The sequence below is a fragment of the Bacillus rossius genome, chromosome 2 (assembly GCF_032445375.1).
Source record: "Bacillus rossius redtenbacheri isolate Brsri chromosome 2, Brsri_v3, whole genome shotgun sequence".
Lineage (NCBI taxonomy): Eukaryota > Metazoa > Arthropoda > Insecta > Phasmatodea > Bacillidae > Bacillus > Bacillus rossius.
Window position 1 is genome coordinate 73,175,543 of NC_086331.1, and position 18,826 is coordinate 73,194,368.

An 18,826-nucleotide genomic window follows, 5' to 3' on the forward strand; every position below is an offset into this window, starting at 1 on the left:
ACTGTTTGACTTTACAATTACTCCTTCATCCAACATTTTTGCGATTATCGCACGAAACGGCTTGACCTTGGCAGCAGCCACCTTATACGGTAAACAAACAACTGGCTCGGCGTCCTTAAGATGAAAACGATACGGTAAAACCGTACAATGTCCCAGTTTGTCAGTCAAAACATCGGCATATTTTTCTTGAAAATATTCAATCATGTCATTAAAAGGAATAGGTTTTAATGAATTTCGCTATCTTTTATGTTTTATTTATGTTAAGAGATAATTTAATGTTATTTTTATAAGAGCATTTAGTTATTAATCTTTTTCGGATGGTTTTACTTGTGTCGAATAAGCTCCGCAAATTGATTCTTATTTCGTTAAAAATAATTAACTACTAGCTATGTGAAGTAGCTAAAAGAGTTTCCACAAACGTTTTAATATTAACGCGCGTACGCTACTCGGGTGACTATCAGTCGAATTCCTGCGCGGAAATTGAATTTAATCATTGTCCGAAATTCTCCGAGCCCACGACATGTCGCCCGTTGACGTCCTTGTTACCCGGCGAAAGGCGAAAAATACCGCCCGTTTATCGATTCTTCCCGGCTCTCGAGCCATTGGCCACCGGGAGCCCGAACCAGGCGAGCTGTTCGGGCGCAGTCGGCGGACTTCGGCCGTATTCGTGGGTCTCGGCAATCATTATAACAAGACGCGAGAACAGAATAAATGTTCAGTCCTTCGTCTTGAAAGTCACTGTCACCTGATCACTTCTTGAGACCCGCATGCTGCAACAAGGGTAAGTGGGAAGCTATATATTTTAAATACATTTATACATATATATTCGCACGACGTGCTTCGAATCGACCGTGGCACTAGTTTGTCTGCTGCTACAATTTCACAACACATATTTAATTCAGTTTCCAGCACCTCACAAAGACCTGAAAATATATTTCATCTCTGAACAGAAATCGGTGATTTTTAAAGCGGTTATATTTTTTTAAAATATCAACAGCCAAATCGATGTGCCAAACGGACCAATCTGCAATCTCTGTAAACAGTAATCGAAGTGAGTATAGATCACACGATACTTTATTTTTATTTTACAAACGAAAGATAGAACATCCTACTTGCTCGGTATTAGTATGTATCCATTCTCAACACTCACGATGGTTCTGAAATATTTCAACAATTGTAAACAAAAATAAAGGAAAACGAAACATTGGTATTTTCATTAAATTAAAAGTGTTTAAAATACAAATATTGTTTGTGTACATCTAAGATATTCGTAAGTACGTAGAGTCTTTTTTAATAGTCTGTCAGTCCCAACTATACATATCTCAAATGTTTTTTCAGTAACATATTTTTTTATCATCATACATGTTTTTTGAAGTAAATATAAATTTTGTAAAATATTATCGTAAATGACTAAATTATCAGTAAAACCGTTTGTTATAGCATTTCACATATGTATTTTATCATCCTAAGGAATATTTGTGCACTTTTTGAACGGACTCATTACTACGCAGTGCCCAATCAACTGTAAAAAGGGTCGCGTGTAGTTTAATCAATCGGATCCCGTCATTTTTTTGGCCACTTTTATTACCAGTAACGTCCAGGCTAATAAGTTTTGTAGTCTGTGTGCACTGGACGTGACCTAGGTAACTATATTCTGAAAAAAGTAACATGAATTATGGGCCACCAAATGCTAGTGTAAAATGTATAAACATTTTTTCCTATTAGCTTATTAGGTGATTATAAACACTGAATGAATTATGTACGATTAGATAAACAATTACCTTGACAAAACTGCTATTAACGAGATTATATTCTTAGAGGGTAAATTTTATGAAACCTTTTCAAATAATATCTCTTTCTGAGAATTCTCTCTGTAATTTTATTTCGATAGGTATGTAAATATATTGTGCGGATGAAAATGTTTTACTTGAAATTATCATCACATTTGATACAATTTACTTTGATGTTAATGAAGTTAATGGAGTGCTTGTTATTTCCTTCAAATTGTTAATGACACCACTTAGAAGACTAAGTGTTACGCCTAATTAAAATTTAAAAATTTCAATTAAATATTTCCTTGGGTGTTTTAATATTTGTTTTGTACTCTAATGTACATAGCGTGGAATATAAGGCTTTCATTATTAAATCATTGCATTCTAGCTTAGTATACCCTTTAAGTTTAAATTTAAAAAAATATACCTCTCATAAATAAAAAAAAGCTTACTGTTTGAAGAAAAATATGGCACGCAAGATCGCCTTCACGTGGGAATATAGTAATTTATGTAAATGTTTAAATGTATATGCTTAAACGATTTTAATTAAATTTCAACTTTTTTTACTTTGGTATATTTAATTGAAATTGGCTTGCAAAAAAAAACAATTAATTAAGGCTTACCTAACGTTCTGCAATAATGTCCCAAATATGCATCTTTTGAGAATGTGTAACATAAATATCTCTTTTTGCCTTTTCATAGGAGTTACTTAAAATATTTTATTTTACACTGAAATTTTCTCCACAGGTTTATCAAAAATATTGTTTATACTTGTCCGGTAAACTTATTAAATAATATTTTATATTTTATAATTGTTTGAATATTTTCTTAAAATTTTAACTTTTAAAAATGTACGTCAATAATCACTAACAATTAAATGAAACTTTAAATTCCATAGACTGCATCTACCTACAAAATTTACCAGCGTGTCCAAAATTATGCAAGGCATTAAAAACTATGTGCAAAAAATCTGGATTTGGGTTCCTCTTAAAATACATTCTAAAGCTTTTGGAGATCTAAGGAATTTAAATATTTTGTGTAAATATTATATTATTTTTTCTATAAATAAATTGTCCTGTAAATTATCAATGTAAACGAATGTTCGCAAAAATGGAGCATTTTCCGTAACTTTAAATTAAAAAAAAAAACACTAATGAAACAAAAAATTAAGATCGTTTTTAAAATCAATACTTAAAACGTTTGCTAGTAATACTTAAGGAAAATGACGCAAATAATTAAAAACTAAGCATTAACCAGTGCTTAGCCTAATTTTTAATTTTTTTTAAAAATAATTTATTAAATTTATAAAATATTTTTGTATTTAAAATTTATTTGGAAAAGTATAATTTTAATCACTCTAGCGCTTAACAAATGTTTAAGTTGTATAATTTTCTGTTACTTAACATTAGCATCTCTTCAAAATATATAACTCAGAAAATTATTTGCTTTTAAATTACTTAGAATACAGGTTTTTTCATTTAAATAATTTTTTTTAACAATTTTAATATAATTAAATACAATTGACCTGTACTGGTCAACTCAAATAATTCAACTTTATTTAGATTACCCTCCATTTTTTTATTTTTTAAATATAAAAAATTTCGATTTAATTAGCAGAGTTCCCGAATTAGATAACAAGATGTGCAACTACCTTTAATAGCATTAAAATTTTTGTAACAAACTTATTTTTGCTCATTAGTAAACAACCACACTTACATTGATTGAGGTTTAATCAAATTTTACACATTTTGTTTAATATTTTATTGAAAATTATATTACAAAATGAAGTCGAATGTATCTGATTTTTAGTACTCTTAGAAAATAATTTAAAAGCATATAATTAATTATACAAATTTAGAGCCCTGCTGATTTCATTAAAAAATATATTCTTCAGTTAACTTAAAAAAACATAAATTAACCTATAATATGATTAATAAATATTGTTTTGGTTAAAATAATTACATTTCTTACTATGTAATAGTGATAGTATCACACTGTTTATTTTCATTTATTACTTATTTCTAATACCAATATATGAAGAAATAAAAAATTTGGCGCTAACTTTATGACAATACACCTGAGATTTTTCTGAAAAATTTGAACTCCTATCTGTTATATTGAAATGATTGTCAGAAATCATATTATTCAAGATTGAAATAAATGTTGGTAAAACACATGCAACCATATGTAGATATTTTTTAACTTAACCATTTTGATGCATATACTTGCGAATACACTAGTAAGTTGCATAGTCCTAAAGAATGATTTTGCAATAGCTCAATAATGTATATTGTTTTTAAAAATGCTTTTTTTACGTTTTCTTTTGTAATAATGAAATAAAGTCAATCTCAATTGATAAGCACTAGAATTATACCTTTAATTACATTAAAAGGATATACCTAAAAATTAATTACATTAATACTATTTGTTGTAAATATGTCTTAATTTTTATCCCTAATAACTAAATGGTAACGGTTAACAATTGTACATTATTCAAATAGTAATACATTATTTTAATAAATTAAAAAAAATAGTCAAAATGGATTTTTTAAGAAAACTTTGTTTATTGATTTTTCTTAAAATATTTACATTATAGAACAAAAATCCTTAAAAAAAATTAAGAATACTTAAAATTTACATACAGATGACAGTTATTTTTGGACGTATTTGGACTATCTTGACTTTGAACAATATAAGTTTTGGACACGTTTTTAAATATTTTAAACTATTTAAAAAATTATCTATTAACACATTAATTATTTCAAAACATCATCTTTTCATACGCGGAGAGTACGCATTATAAAACTTAAAGTACCATTTGCTCACTAAAGCACTACTGAAAGTATGTCACATTCAGCAGTTTAAAATACAATAATCTCTTCTCAGAGAAAGCTCAACATCAATTACAATAATTTAAAAATAAATTATTTCTAGAAAACAGGTTTTTATTATTCTAGTTCCTGATCAGAAGTTCAAATTGTAATTATTTCAATTCACGTTCGCTGCAGGTCAAAAAATTTCAATTATTTCACTTCTCATAAAAAAAGGAAGTGTCATGAAAACTGAAACAAATAATTGCTGTAATTAAGAATGATTGATTGACTTGGTGGCATAGCATACCCCAAACTATAAAGAAATCTCAAGAGGATGGTAGTTCTCTTCTTCAGCTACGTACAAAATCGACGCCACTGTAAAACAGTATACTTAATGTACTCATACAGCTCAAATATTGGTAGTCATAATTAAACCACTGAAAAGTAAGGTTGATTGAGTTTACTTTAATGTAGTTTATTTATGATATATCTGTAATATTACATTAATTAGACAGTTCATTTAGCTTATTCACAGTATAAGTTGTGATAGTTTCATTGTAATAGTAAAAAATGCTACCGATTCACATATTTTATGTACGCTACTTGATTACTAACGTTTTTACTACTTACTCTGAAAATTGTAACTAACAATTTTTGTAAACCAGTAAGACAAAGAAACCCATATTGTCCGCATAGTAAACTGAAATCTAAAGTGAAGGATAAGACCTCGCATTTTTTTTCAAGCTAACAGGCGTGGGTTTGTATTCATTTATAATTTGCAGACAGTCGTTTCCTAATAAACGCTGGATTTTTAATTAGAGAATTAATTTTTTTTTAAACTACGCGTGAGCATAAATTATTTTTTTTTTGAGTGAAAAATATATCTACTTTGTATGTAATACTGAAATCAATGGTCTGAACTATGTATTTAATAATAATATAACCAAAAGATAAATTAAATGTATAAATACATATGTGCTTGAAGCACAATATTTATAAAATCCAATAAACTGTTATTTAAGTAAAAGTAAACAAAGTTTTTGAAGTGACGAGGTTTTGAACCACATGAAAAATTACTCCTCGAATATCACAATTCAAATAAATTAAATTCAATTGAATTCAGGAGATTTTTATTAACTTATTTATATCCTTTACAAGTTTTGTTTTTTTCGTTGCAGAGGCATCCCAGAACTCAGTGCTCTTTTACCACATATCAACAGATAATATACATTCTTTTTTCTCTTTAAAATAAATAAAATATAGTTTAAAAAAGGAAAAAAAACTTTTCTTCATGGGAGCCATTTGGCTCTATGTCCCTTGGGGATTTTTTTTTTTGGGTTATTGAACATTTTTCATATAATACAATATTTACATCCAGAGTTTGTTACACTAATATACATTCCACTATTACAGTATGTTGTTTCTTCTATATTTATACTGATGACACTGTGGTGGGTGTCCATTATTATACACTAGGGTGGCACTATGTTCGATGTCCATTGTAGAAAGGTTTTGCTGCCCAGTCAGGGTGGCCTGCCGGGGTGGTAGTCAGTTATGAGTTTGTGTGGGTGTTGTCTGGTGATGATGTGTTTACCGATGTGCTGTATGAGTGTAGACGGGTGTTGTGCTGCTTTGATGAAGAAAAAAATTGTGTATTGTGTGACAAGTGCTCTGGGTGACTGCATGTCTGCGAAGGCATGTAGCTGTATGTTTGTTACGTATTTGTATTCCCCGAGTGTTGCTCTGAGTAGTTTTATTCAAACCTGTATTTATTTGGTGGAAACAGGTGTCGGGTACATGGGCGAATATTACCGAATCATAAAAAAAGACGGGTACAATGTACGCCTTGAAGAGGCGTACTCAGTTCTTGTCTGGCAGGGTGCTGTGGGGGTGGAGAATGGACAACGAGCTAAAAGCACGGTAGGCCCGGGTAGTGGCGGACGAGAAGTGTGGTGAGAAGCACAATGTGCGATCCAATGTCACACCTAGGTATTTCACTAAGTCGCACCACTTAATTACTGCGCCTCCCACAAACAGTGCTGGTGGCAGCCTGGGGCGTCGTCTGGTGAAACAGATGGATTCTGTTTTGGTGGGGATAGGGAGAATGCCCCAGGACATGAAATAATTATTAAATTTGTTGATGACCGCGATCAGCCTGGCTTTAACTTGGATGGGGTCATGATGGCATACCATCAGCGCGATATCGTCCGCGTATGTGACTATCGAGCATTCTGGGGGCTTATGAATGTCATGTGTGTATAAGGAGAATAAAAGAGGTGAGAGCGTATACCCTTGTGGGACTCCTGCGGTGATGTCTCTATGAAATTAGGTAGATATTTACACCCGCACGTGGAATGTGCGGGTTTCTAGGAAAGATTGAAGGTTGCAACGAAGAGAAGGGTTGAATCCCAGAAAGACTAGCTTGAGGATTAGTCTTGATGATAGACGGTTTTGAATTCACGACTCAGATCTAGCAACACCATGCTGGTATGGATTCGTTGGGTGAAGTTGAAGATTATTTGGTCGGTGACATGAGCCAGTGCATGCTGCGTTGAAAGTTGCCGCCTAAAGCCAAATGTAATTCTGGCAGCGGTTGTAGTCAAGCTACTTCCGCCTCCAACCTGGCCAGGACGATGCGCTCCGCTATCTTTGAGGTCACACGAAACTGTGATGTGGGATGGTACGATGCCGGCCGGTTAGCCATGCCTTTCCCCTTGAATATATGCACTACCATGGCCTCACGCCATGGACGTGGGTAATGACCTGTGATGAAGATGCTGTTGATGATGTTGGTGAGGTATATGACTGTTTTGCGTGAAATGGATTTGAGAAGGCATGGGGTGACTTCATTCGGGCCTGGGGCGGCAGTATTGTATACGCGATCTATCTCCTTCTTGATCCTGCCTCTGCGTAGTCAGCTTGATGACACCAAGTGCTGAGAGGGAGGGGGTTTGTAGTGCGAAGGGAGCTTTGAGAGGTGAGGTGGTATGAGTGCTGTAGCGAATGAATTAGTAAAATGGTCGGCCATGCATTCAGCCCTGTCAGATGCCAACTTTGCCATACTACCGTACCCAACTAGAGGCGGGATCGTTGACTTGGCAGAGTGGAGATGGCGTGCAAAGCGCCACACCGATCAATTCGCGAGTAACCGTGCTTGGAGCTGTCCGACTTCGTTCACCGTCATCCATTCAGCAATGGCCACACTGCACTGTCGAAACAGTGCATTGTAGTCATCCCTGTCCGGCTGCAGGCGAGTACGGTGGCATCGGCTTCGAGCCTTGTTGCGGAATGAGATGAGTGTCTTGATACGAGTTGGGAAAGGGGTACCGAGTGGGTGTGGTTTGACTTTAGGGATGTGCAGTGAGGCTGAGGTGATAATGGTGTCAGCAAAGTGAAGAACATTTTGGTCAAGTTCTTCCTTTGTGCGGGCTTTACGTTGAAGTTCTAGCTGCTGGTCCATAGCTGTTAGACACGCTTCCCAGTCAGATAGTTTGTAATTAAAAATGTGGTTGGCGAAAGCAGGGGTGGCTCTAGTGTATATTGTTCCCATGCCGGGATAGTAGTCGGATGTCAGGTCGAAGCATATATTTGAGGGCATTGACTCTGGGTAGGCATTAGCCTATCACAAGGTTCAGTACACTGGGTCATATGTACTATATGTGACAAACTAGGTGATTCTAACAACATCGTAGCCAGTAACAAACTGAATGTAGTTTTGTCTGGTACTCACTTATATTCCAAGGACCGATCGAATGATATGCTAGTAAAAAAACAGTTTATATCCTGACGAGGCCATTGGCGAAAACTCGTGTAGTATGTTGTTTGGTCTCCCATTGAGAAATGTTCCAATTGGCAAATTACAGATTATTCGTAAGATATTCACAGGCAATATGTTTACTGGGCATGTCGATTCGTATGTTATTCACTCAGTGTACCTATTTGTTTCGAATCCTAGCATTGTATCTATGGTCCCAGGTTTCTTAAGGTCGACATTTTTACTACATAGTGGAATTCTTATGGGTGTTAGGATTTCCACATAGTTGAAAGTCTATGTCCAGTCGTAACTTTTCTTTGATGTTACTTACAGTGTCATCAATTTCGTAAGTATCAACAGTTAACTGTATTTCTTGAGCAGTTCCATCACGATTTAGGAATTGCAGCTTGCAGTTATCTTCATAAATATTCAGTGAGGCAAATATAAATTCGAAAATTTACGAATCCAATACACCATTCTCCATCCATCACTATAGATGGGAAATGTACCCCCGCAGCTGCAAATTGTGACTTGTCAAGGTGTAATCGATATAACTGATTTATTTTCGTAGCTGAACATTCGTAATGGTCTTATAAGAAGGAAGTGAAGTCACAAGTGACCACAGTTAAAATTTGGTTAGGCAACTGTTCGGTTTTGTAATTGTAGCACAGTGTTGTTCCATGCAGGTACTGTAGTAGTTCTGAGTAGTGTGTAAATGTATTTTCTGGCCCTGACATCTGGCAGTGGATTGTGATTGTTGGTCCGCCATCTTGGATTGTGAAATCACAGCGGCCATCTTGGATGGGTGTGACCTTGACCTTTGAACTTGAACTTGATCTTGAACTTGACATTTGACCATCAAATTAGCCAAAATTAGCCAAAAATTTGCGAAAATTTGCCCAAAATTCCTCAAAATTCACCAAAATTTACATTTTTTTGGAAAAATATTCCGCCAAAATATCTCAAAAAATTCCTCAATTCAAAAATTAAGATTTTGAAAAACCTCAAAAGTAGTTTTGCCTTAGAAACCACGAAAATTCCTAAAAACGGCTTAAGAATACATGTCTACAGCCTCCGATAAGACATTTTTTAGGAATAAGGATACCAAGACCGACATTTTGAAATATGACGTCACCGTTGCAATTTCCGTTACGCCTGCCAACTTTAATTTTTTTTATTTATCATCCGATATCAAAGAAGAAAAAATTTAAAATTTATTGAAAAATTCAATTAATAAATTTTAATAAAAATATTTTTAAAAACATACATTTACGGCACGGTGCTCGGAGTCCTCAGTTCGAACCCGGTGAGCGCAAATAATATGACGACAGACTCCTTCCCTCACTGTGGCTGCTGGCAGTCTGACCCCCACCACTTTTTACCATGCATATAAAGCATCAGGTAGTATGACGTCATGTCCGACATCTTGAAATTTGGACGCCATCTTGAAAATCTTTATTTATTATCCTATTTTAATGAAAAAAAGTTTAAAATTCACCAAAAAATTTACTTATTATAATACTGATTGATTAGATCGATTCCCGTACTTGGAACGAAACCGCTAAGAGCAAAAAAAACATCAGATCCTTCCTCCACAGAAGCCACCTACAGACGAACTTACCACCAATACCAAGGTATATATCGTCAGCTGGTATGAGGTCATGTCAGCCATCTTGTCTTCGACCGCTGGAGACCACCATCTTGTTTTATTCTGCTATAGTGTGCTGGTGTCATGTAAGTATAATTTTCTATTCACCATACCTTTAACCTCGACTGTTGGCATTGAACTGTGACATTGACCTTGAACTTTGACCTTGGATTGAACTTTGATCTTGGCCTTGAAATTTATCCTTGACCTTGAAATTTGTCATTGACCTTGAAATTTGAACTTGACCTTGACCATGAAATTTAACTTTGACCTTGACGACCATAATGGATCCGACATTTTATGTTCAGTATATGCTACAAGGAGCTACCTCCTGCTAGTGGTCATTGCCACCATCTTGTTTTCGTCTGCTGGAGGACACCATCTTGTGTGTGTACTCGTCTTACCATCATGCTAGTTTTATTCTAACCCGCTACAGTGCACTAATAATTTATTATTACTGAGGTGCCCGCCATCTTGAAATTTGGGCACCATCTTGTAATCTTGTAATTATTTAGCCAGAAATGCAGGAAAAAATCCAAAATTCACCGAAAAAAAAATTATTTATATACAAATTGATTAGATCAGTTCCTGCCCTTGGTTCGATTCTTTACCAGTGACAGGTGTAACTTAATATTAAATAAATTTTAAATTATGTTTTACATTACCTTTCGTGGAATTTATTAATCATTCACTCTACATAAAACCACTCAAGTCATTATACCTGTCCATCGAATTAAATACAGTGCCAATCAGCCTAACATGAAAGTCTAATTTTTAGATAATCTGAATAACCTATAAGACGTTCATGTACAAAGCCACACATACAGGCCAATTTTCTTCGGACCATGAGACCGAGTCATGAAAATCAGATGTATTGGCTAGTCATTTCAGGATAGCATGACCTTCTTCGTCGTTAACTAATTATATTCAATTAGTCCATCGTGACATTTTTTATACATACTAAAGGACCAAGTGACCTTGAAAAATATTTTAGTAACACCAAGAGGTTTTGAACTAGTAAATATTCATTCACTACATTTTGTACTACGCGTAATCAACAAAAAGGAAGCACCGTCAACGAAAAGGCAGCACAGTTGGAAGCACCGCCAACGAAAAGGCAGCTCATTTGGAAGTATCGTCAACGAATACAACACATTTGTTATTGGCTCCAATATTCATTAGCTCCAATATTCATTGGCTACAATATTCATTGGCTCCAATATTCTTGGCTCCAATATTCATTGGCTCCAACAGTCATTGGCTCCATCAGTCTATTGAATCCAACAGTCTAGTGACTCCATCTGTCATTTGCTCCTACAGTCATTGGCTCCAACTGCCTTTTGTATCATCGGCTCCAAATATATTTGTTTAAATTCTACGAGAATAAGAGAAAACGAGGCCACAAGGATACGAGTCTAAAATGATCTAGCTGGTTACGAGTTATTCATGGCTGCGAGAATGCATGGCTTAAAGATAGCGTAGCTATGAAACTACATGTCTTTGAAGCTACAAGGATACAAGTCTACTCGTCTTCAAATGTCTGCAAGGCGACATGGCTACAAGACCACTTGGATACAATGCTTCAATTCTACGTGTCTACAAGACTCCACCAACTACCTTCGAGTGTATAAAGCTCCAACTACTCCAGCAACATTATGTTATAAGATTACATGACTACTTGTTTACATAGCTACAAGTCTACAAGGCTACTTGGCTACGTAGCTACAATTCTACAAGGTCCCAAGACATCATGACTACGCGACTACGAGCCATGTGGTTACGAGACTACGTGACTACGAATCTTCAAGTTTACGAGACTGCGAGGCTGCAGAGTTACGAAGCTTCTAGAACACAAGATTACGTGACTGCGAGGATACAGGACTACAAGTCTGCATGACTACTTGACTACGAAGCTACTCGTCTACAAGGCTCCAATCGCCGCATCTATCTGCGACGAAATATTATTTTTTGCTCCAATTGCACCATCAGCATTATGTTATAAGATAACAAGGCTACTTGCTTACGTAGCTTCAAGACTACGTGGCTCCAATGCATCATGACTACGAGACTACGAGCCTTGAGTTTACGAGTCTATGCGATTGCGAGTCTTCAAAGTTACGTGATCGCGATGCTACAGAGCTACGAAGCTTGTACAACACGAGTTTACGTGACTGCGAGGATACATGACTACAAGTCTGCATGAGTACTTGACTACGAAACTACTCATCTACAAGGCTCCAATTGCCGCATCTGTCTTCGTCGGAATTTTCTTTTTTGCTCAAACTGCACCATCAGCATTATGTTATAAGATTACAAGGCTACTTGCTTATGTAGCTTCAAGTCTACGAGGATCCAATGCATCATGACTACGCGACTACGAGCCATGAGGATACGAGACTACGTGACTACGAATCTTCAAGTTTACGAGACTGCGAGGCTATAGGACTACGAAGCTTCCAGAACGCATGGTTACGAGATTTCATGACTAATTGGCCGCGTGGCTACGAAACTTCATGACTCTAACTGATTACAATAGCACCATTCAGTGGTGAGAGTTAATTTATCTCATGCAAAGGTACTTGTTGCAAGTAGTTCCGTTTTTCAACAACAGATGACACCACGTGTTGCTTGCAGGTAAATAATATTTATTTCTTTTATGCGGGTTGCGGGATGCTCACTATCGATCGTAAAAAAAGGATGGCTTCGCTAGACTCCAAGAGAAGGAAGTTCGTCCTTCCTGTTAGTGGTTCTCAGATTTCTCACGGTCCGCAATCTTGGAGTGTGACGTCACAACGGCCATCTTTGATGGGTGTGACCTTAACCTTTGACCGAAACTACAGGAATGATCGCAAGCACACGGAAAAAAACATCAAAATATTGATAAGAATAATCAGGAGCACACGGATAAAACCATCATAATATTGGCCAGAATAATCTGGAGCACATGGAGAAAACTGCCACACATTTTCTTTGATAACATAAAATAAAATAAAAAATTCAAAAATTTAAAACAAAAAAATTACAAAAAATACATAAAATTCTGGCTTGTGAACTTCTCATTCATGAGCAATGATAGAGTTCTAGTTCAAGCCAGAATTTTATGTATTTTTTGTAATTTTTTTGTTTTAAATTTTTGAATTTTTTATTTTATTTTATGTTATCAAAGAAAATGTGTGGCGGTTTTCTCCATGTGCTCCCGATTATCCATGTCAATATTATGATGGTTTTCTCCATGTGCTCCAGATTATTCTGGCCAATATTATGATGGTTTTCTCCGTGTGCTCCTGATTATTCTTATCAATATTTTGATGTTTTTTTCCGTGTGCTTGCGATCATTCCTGTAGTTTCGGTCAAAGGTTAAGGTCACACCCATCAAAGATGGCCGTTGTGACGTCACAATCCAAGATTGCGGACCGTGAGAAATCTGAGAACCACTTACAGGAAGGACGAACTTCCTTCTCCTAGGAGTCTAGCGAAGCCATCCTTCTTTTACGATCGATAGTGAGCATCCCGCAACCCGCATAAAAGAAATAAATATTATTAACCTGCAAGCAACACGTGGTGTCATCTGTTGTTGAAAAACGGAACTACTTGCAACAAGTACCTTTGCATGAGATAAATTAACTCTCAAAACTGAATGGTGCTATTGTAATCAGTTAGAGTCATGAAGTTTCGTAGCCACGCGGCCAATTATTCATGAAATCTCGTAACCATGCGTTCTGGAAGCTTCGTAGTCCTATAGCCTCGCAGTCTCGTAAACTTGAAGATTCGTAGTCACGTAGTCTCGTATCCTCATGGCTCGTAGTCGCGTAGTCATGATGCATTGGATCCTCGTAGACTTGAAGCTACATAAGCAAGTAGCCTTGTAATCTTATAACATAATGCTGATGGTGCAGTTTGAGCAAAAAAGAAAATTCCGACGAAGACAGATGCGGCAATTGGAGCCTTGTATATGAGTAGTTTCGTAGTCAAGTACTCATGCAGACTTGTAGTCATGTATCCTCGCAGTCACGTAAACTCGTGTTGTAGAAGCTTCGTAGCTTTGTAGCATCGCGATCACGTAACTTTGAAGACTCGCAATCGCATAGACTCGTAAACTCAAGGCTCGTAGTCTCGTAGTCATGATGCATTGGAGCCACGTAGACTTAAAGCTACGTAAGCAAGTAGCCTTGTTATCTTATAACATAATGCTGATGGTGCAATTGGAGCAAAAAATAATATTTCGTCGCAGATAGATGCGGCGATTGGAGCCTTGTAGACGAGTAGCTTCGTATCAAGTACTCATGCAGACTTGTAGTCCTGTATCCTCGCAGTCACGTAATCTTGTGTTCTAGAAGCTTCGTAACTCTGCAGCCTCGCAGTCTCGTAAACTTGAAGATTCGTAGTCACGTAGTCTCGTAACCACATGGCTCGTAGTCGCGTAGTCATGATGTCTTGGGACCTTGTAGAATTGTAGCTACGTAGCCAAATAGCCTTGTAGACTTGTAGCTACGTAAACAAGTAGTCATGTAATCTTATAACATAATGTTGCTGGAGTAGTTGGAGCTTTATACACTCGAAGGTAGTTGGTGGAGTCTTGTAGACACGTAGAATTGAAGCATTGTATCCAAGTGGTCTTGTAGCCATGTCGCCTTGCAGACATTTGAAGACGAGTAGACTTGTATCCTTGTAGCTTCAAAGACATGTAGTTTCGTAGCTACGCGGTCTTTTAGCCATGCATTCTCGCAGCTATGTATAACTCGTAACCAGCTATATCATTTTAGACTCGTAGACTTGTGGCCTCGTTTTCTCTTAGTCTCATAGAAGTTTGAAAATATATTTGGAGCCGATGATACAAAAGGCAGTTGGAGCCAATGACTGCAGGAGCCAATGACAGATGGAGTCACTAGACTGTTGGAATCAATAGACTGATGGAGCCAATGACTGTTGGAGCCAATGAATATTGGAGCCAAGAATATTGGAGCCAATGAATATTGGAGCCAATGAAAATTGGAGCCAATGAATATTGGAGCCACTGAATATTGGAGCCAATGAATATTGGAGCCAATAACAAATGTGTTGCCTTTTCGTTGACGATGCTTCCAAATGAGCTGCCTTTTCGTTGGCGGTGCTTCCAACTGTGCTGCCTTTTCGTTGACGGTGCTTCCTTTTTGTTGATAGCGCGTAGTACAAAATGTAGTGACTGAATATTTAATAGTTCAAAACCTCTTGGTGTTTCTAAAATATTTTTCAAGGTCTCTTGGTCCTTTAGTATGTATAAAAAATGTCACGATGGACTAATTGAATATAATTAGTTAACGACGAAGAAGGTCATGCTGTCCTGAAATGACTAGCCTATACATCTGATTTTCATGACTCGGTCTCTTGGTCCGAAGAAAATTGGCCTGTATGTGTGGCTTTGTACATGAACGTGTTATAGGTTATTTAGATTATCGAAAAATTAGACTTTCATGTTAGGCTAATCGGCACTTTATCTAATTCGATGGACAGGTATAATGACTTGAGTTGTTTTTCGTTGAGTGAATATTTAATAAATTCCACGAAAGGTAATGTAAAACAGAATTTAAAATTTATTTATTATTTAGTTACACCTGTCACTGGTAAAGAATCGAACCAAGGACAGGAACTGATCTAATTAATTTGTATATTAATAATTAATTTTTTCGGTGAATTTTGAATTTTTCCTGCATTTCTAGCTAAATAATTACATGATTACAAGATGGTGCCCAAATTTCAAGATGGCGGGCACCTCAGTAATAATAAATTATTACTGCACTGTAGCGGGTTAGAATAAAACTAGCATGATGGTAAGACGAGTACACACACAAGATGGTGTCCTCCAGCAGTCGAAAACAAGATGGTGGCAATGACCACTAGCAGGCGGTAGCTCCTGGTAGCATGTACTGAACATAAAATTTGGATCCATGATGGTCGTCAAGGACAAAGTCAAAGATCAAAGTCAAAGTTAAATTTCATGGTCAAGGTCAAATTTCAAGGTCAATGACAAATTTCAAGGTCAATGACAAATTTCAAGGCCAAGGTAAAATTTCAAGGTCAAGGTCAAAATTCAAGGTCAATGTCACAGTTCTATGCCAACAGTTGAGGTTAAAGGTATGGTGAATAGAAAATTATACTTACATGACACCAGCACACTATAGCAGAATAAAACAAGATGGTGGTCTCCAGCGGTCGAAGACAAGATGGCTGACATGACCTCATACCAGCTGACGATATATACCTTGGTATTGGTGGTAAGTTCGTCTGTAGGTGGCTCCTGTGGAGGAAGGATCTGATGTTTTTTTGCTCTTAGTGGTTTCGAACCAAGGACGGGAATCGATCTAATCAATCAGTATTCTAATAAGTAAATTTTTTGGTGAATTTGAAACTTTTTTTCATTAAAATAGGATAATAAATAAAGATTTTCAAGATGGCGTCCAAATTTCAAGATGTCGGACATGACATCATACTACCTGATGCTTTATATGCATGGTAAAAAGTGGTGGGGGTCAGACTGCCATTAACCACAGTGAGGGAAGGAGTCTGTCGTCATATTATTTGCGCTCACCGGGTTCGAACTGAGGACTCCGAGCTCCGTGCCGTAAATGTATGTTTTTTAAAATATTTTTATTAAAATTTATTAATTGAATATTTTTATAAATTGAAAATATTTTTCATTAATATCGGATAATAAATAAAAAAAGTTAAAGATGGCGGGCGTAACGGAAATTGCAACGGTGACGTCATATTTCAAAATGGTGGTCATGGTATCCTTATTCCTAAAAAATGTCTTATCGGAGGCTGTAGACATGTATTCTTAAGCCGTTTTTAGGAATCTTCGTGGTTTCTAAAGCAAAATGACTTTTGACGTTTCTCGTAATCCTAATTTTTGAATTGAGGAATTTTTTGAGATTTTTTGGCGGATAATTTTTCCAAAAAAAATGTAAATTTTGGCTAATTTTGAGGAATTTTAGGCAAATTTTGGCTAAATTGTGGCAATTTTTTGCTAATTTGAAGGTCAAAGGTCAAGGTCACACCCATCCAAGATTACCGCTGTGACGTTACAGTCCAATATGGCGGACCAACATTCACAATCCAAGATGGCGGCCGACAATCACAATCCAAGATGGTGGACCGACATTCACAATCCACCACCAGACGTCAGGGCCAGAAAATACATTTACACTCTACTGTTCTGGTTGAGTTCTCAAATACCAAAATCATCGTAGTACTTGCACTTTTTTCCATACTTTTTGAATGCTACCCAGTGCATGCCATGGCCTGCCGACGCATCTAAATTAATAATTGAATGCTTACGAGCCTTTGGCATGTTAGGCAAATTTCCTCGCATAAACACTCCTCGGAATGTGGTAAATTTATTTTGTCAGCACGCTTAGTTAAATCTATATATATTAGTTAGTAGAAGTTTCGACAGAGAACTTAGGAGTTTTACACTCGTTGGTTTTTTATGCTCTGAACTAATTTTTGAGGGTGTGAGTAGAGTCCTGTGCCATTTTTTTACCCATGTCAATAGCTTCCATTTTGGCATTGTTTCATTGTGTTTCCTCCAACTGCTTGCGCTCGTGCTTCGAAGTGTTAACTGCCCGCACTATACCGCTCATATCAACGATGAGGCAACCGAGGACATTCAATGCAGTTAAAAGTAGCAGTAGAAATCCGCCAAGAATCTTCTTATTGAGAGTCTGTCTCTTTTCTTGGCTTTTTGCACGCCTGCACCAGTCGTGATAGAATTAGCCTTGGTCTAGCTAGTCCTTGCTTGAACAGAACCCATTCCTAATTTAGCCTTAACCTTCTTAACCTTAGATACACCCCACACTGCGATTTTTACTCCTAGTTCTTTGTTCGACGATTTGATTATATCTCCGCCTTCTTGTGCCAATATATCGTCAGCTCGGTTCCTAGAATTCAGGTCCTTGCTGAGGGAAAAGGCAATATCGTGCTGCTTGCAGTTCTTATCAAGATAATTAATTCGTACGTCGCCGTAAGCTAGTCGTTTCAATAGTTTAGTTCCTGGATCACAGAATTTGTAGCCTGGAATGTGAAGCACGAAAGGCAGATTATTTATCAACGAATTTACGAGTCATGCACCGATGTGATTTATTTTCTTACCTCTTCGAGACATTATACAAGACTTAGCGTAAAGTATCAATGTGTTTGCTTTTATAGAATTTCGCTAGTACAATGCAGGTCGGCAGGCAAAATGTGTGTTTGCCCGTGCGCATAACCTATGACAACGAAGCTAATGCGCATAAATCGCGACAGGGATCGTTATTGACTTTTACCCCATGATGCATTTTGGCAGGTCTGTCCAACTGTGGAAACATGTGCGTTCTGCTGAGTTTGCTGGAAGAACCAAATGGTCTTCGGTTCGAGAACGTGTACCTTTATTCCAAGTCAGTACAACAGCTAAAGTACTAGCACCTGGCCACGATTTTACGATCAGTGGATGGCTTGGATTATTTTTTCATTTAGCCTTAATGGTAGTGAAAATGTGGCACCTCCTAGCGAAGAAGAGGAATTCTGTAATAGCTTTCAACGACGACGTGTGCAAGAAGCAAAGCATAATACAGGAGTACCTACTTTTCCATGGGTAGACACATAAAATTAGACTGCGTTTACCTGTGTCAAACATACAACCGAATAGGCCTTCCAAAGTATTTGCTGCAATAATGCAGTATGCATGCGAATGTCGTAGTGTTCTTTTGCAAGGACGAACTTAACTTACGTCATGCTTATGAGGATCACGTAAACACTGACATGAAGTTTCAGGAATTCAAAGACGTGTGTTCCTTGTGCTAGAAAAAGAGCACGTTTTTGTTTA

The 18,826-nt window shown here is 36.7% G+C and overlaps 1 protein-coding gene across 2 annotated transcripts in view; it reads left to right on the plus strand.

The window, feature by feature from the left end:
- The first annotated feature begins 739 nt into the window (after nt 1–739).
- Nucleotides 740–18,826, plus strand: part of LOC134528786 (uncharacterized) — a 195,577-nt gene continuing 177,490 nt past the window's right edge. For both annotated transcript variants that reach the window (XM_063362452.1, XM_063362453.1), the window contains exon 1: nt 740–781. The gene's annotated coding sequence lies outside the window, so the exon portion shown is untranslated. The remainder of the gene's footprint in view (nt 782–18,826) is intronic.